This window comes from Lactuca serriola, chromosome 4, assembly GCF_051521515.1.
Source record: "Lactuca serriola cultivar US96UC23 chromosome 4, Lser_US96UC23_V15, whole genome shotgun sequence".
NCBI classification, from domain to species: Eukaryota; Viridiplantae; Streptophyta; class Magnoliopsida; order Asterales; family Asteraceae; genus Lactuca; species Lactuca serriola.
The window spans coordinates 233,564,316-233,567,544 of record NC_136411.1 but is presented as its reverse complement, the minus strand read 5'-3'; positions in this window follow the sequence as shown (position 1 = coordinate 233,567,544).

Below are 3,229 nucleotides of genomic sequence, written 5' to 3'. Positions count from 1 at the left end.
AGTTACAAATCACGGGGAAAGGACTAGGTAGCATTTAAGCCACTTATCGGAGTTTACTCTCCAAGAACGTTCTTGGGCGGTAAACTCCCGAATCTCACAGATTTGATATGTAATTGGTGTTTCTAAACACAATCTAAGCTATATAACATAACTAGATCGAAGTAATCACAATTTGGGATAAAAACCCGAAGATTCGTGAGAGAGAATTTTGACTTTTCTCTAAATGGAATTCAACAAATGAACCAATTTGGTTCAGAATTCTACTTATAGTCCTGATATATATTTTTGGCATAAAATATTTTTATTCCTGGAACGAACTCTAATATCCTAGAGTATTGGAATAACAGTGTTGCACAAAACCCTAGTGCATCCACTCTCCTAATATCTCCTTAAGTGAAAAATCCTGAAAACTGCCAAACTTATACTCGAAATCTGAGTTTTCACTGTAACTGCTCTACTTCTATTGGCTTCAAATGGTTTGTTCAGAATGGAAATTTTGGGTTGTCACAACTGAGACAAACCCGGTACGAGCCTTCGTATCATCTCAAGTATTCAAGCCCAGAAATACATGCGTAAGGAATACCGTGCCTTTCTTGCACACGTCGTCGACACAAGCCAGAAAGCGAAAGATCCAAAAGACATTCCTGTTGTGTGCGATTTCCCTAACGTCTTCCCAGAGGACCTTCCAGGTTTACCTCCCAAACGTCTGGTCAACTTAACGAGCTGCTCAGCCAGGGCTTTATAAGACCGAGCTTCTCACCATGGGGAGCTCCGGTCTTGTTCGTGAAGAAGAAGGACGGATTGTTTCGTATGTGCATCGATTATAGGGAACTCAACAAACTCACGGTCAAAAATCGCTACCCTCCTCCCCGTATCGACGACCTATTCGACCATCTACAAGGGGCGAGTTAGTTCTCCAAGATTGATCTTAGGTCCGGGTATCACCAGTTACGAGTGCTTGAGGAGGATGTTCCGAAGAAAGCCTTCTGAACTCGTTACGGGCACTATGAGTTCGTAGTGATACCCTTTGGACTGACTAACGCACCCGCAGTGTTCATGGAATTGATGAATAGGGTGTGTCGGTCATACTTAGATCAGTTCGTTATCGTCTTCATTGATGATATACTCTTCTACTCTCGGAGTGAGGAAGAACACACGAATCATCTGCGACGAGTCTTGGAAACCCTACGATCGGAGAAGTTATACATGAAGTTCTCTAAGTGCGAGTTTTGGATCTGAAGAGTTGAATTCTTAGGACACGTGGTTAGTGAAGAAGGAATCCACGTGGATCCATCCAAGATTAAAGCCATTGAGAATTGGTCAGCTCCAAAGACGCCTACAGAAATTTGTCAATTTCTAGGCCTCGCTGGCTACTACCGCAGATTCGTTCAGAACTTCTCCCAGATTGTGAAACCTCTTACCACATTGACACAGAAAGGCGTAACATTCGACTGGGGAGAGAAGCAGGAGAAGGCATTCTAGACCCTGAAGCGAGCTCTATGCACCGCACCGATATTATCCCTTCCCGAAGGGACAAAAGATTTTCTGGTATACTGCGATGCATCGAACCATTGGCTCGGTTGTGTCTTGATGCAACGAGGTAAGGTCATCGCCTATGCCTCAAGACAGCTGAACACACATGAGGTTAACTATACCACTCACGACCTCGAGTTAGGGGCGGTCGTATTCGCTCTAAAGATCTGGATACACTACTTGTATGGAACGAAGAGCATAATATACACCGATCATAAAATCCTCCAACACATACTGAACCAGAAAGAGCTCACCATGAGACAACAACGATGGGTCGAACTACTCAATGATTACGACTGTGAAATTCGTTATCACCCGGGAAAAGTCATTGTAGTAGCAGACGCCCTAAGTAGAAAAGAGTATTCCGGTCGAAGAGTCAAGTCATTAATAATGACTATCCATTCTCACCTATCCGCACAGATTAAGGAGGCTCAGCTCGAATCCTTAAAGCCTGAGAATGTGGCGGGAGAATCCTTGCGTGGAATGGATAAGAACTTGGAGATCAAGGGTGACGGATCCTATTATCTTATGGACCGAATCTGGAATCCGCGCCATGGGGGTTTCAGAGACTTGGTCGTGAAGGAAGCACACAACACTCGATAATCCGTTCACCCGGGTTCAAATAAGATGTATTTGGATCTCAAAAAGCTATACTGGCGGCCTAACATGAAAGCAGAGATTGCTACCTTCATGAGTAAGTGCCTTACTTGTGCAAAGGTCAAGGTCAAATACCAGAAGCCATCAGGTCTTTTCCAACAACCGGAGATAACATAATGGAAGTGGGAGTGGATCACCATGGATTTCATAACCAAGCTACCCAAGACAATGGGTGGATTGGATACCATATGAGTCATCGTCGACAGATTGACCAAGTCCGCGCACTTCCTACCCGTCAAAGAAACAGACAAAATGGAGAAACTCAGAAAAACATACATTAAGGAGATAGTACGACTGCATGGGGTTCCTGTATCTATTATCTCGGATAGAGATAGTAGGTTTACTTTGAGATTTTGGCAATCACTACAAAAAGCACTAGGGACAAGGTTGGACATGAGTACAACCTACCATCCGTAGACTGACGGACAAAGTGAGAGGAAGATCCAAACCTTAGAGGATATGTTGCGAGCCTGTGTGATTGACTTTGGAAAATCGTGGGATACACACTTACCCCTTGTGGAGTTTTTCTACAACAATAGTTATCATACGAGCATCAAGGCAGCTCCATTTGAAGCCCTCTACGGTCGGAAGTGCAGATCCCCTCTGTGCTGGGCTGAGGTGGGTGACACTCAGTTAGCTAAAGGACGAGTTCCTGACAACACTCTCACGGGTCCGGAGATCATCCGAGAAACGACCGAGAAGATTGTACAGATTCACGAACGATTAAAAGCTGCCAGGGATCGACAGAAAAGCTACGCAGATAAACGAAGAAAACCTTTGGAGTTCCAGGTGGGAGACCGAGTCCTGTTAAAATTCTTACCCTGGAAGGGCACGATACGCTTTGGAAAGTGGGGAAAGCTGAACCTAAGGTACATAGGGCCTTTTGAGATTCTCGCTAGAATCGGCCCCATAGCTTACAAACTCAACCTACCCCACGAGCTAAGTAACATACATCCTACCTTCCACGTCTCAAACATAAAAGAAATGCTTGTCCGACGAGACTCTCGTCATTCCACTCGACGAGATCGAAGTCAACGAG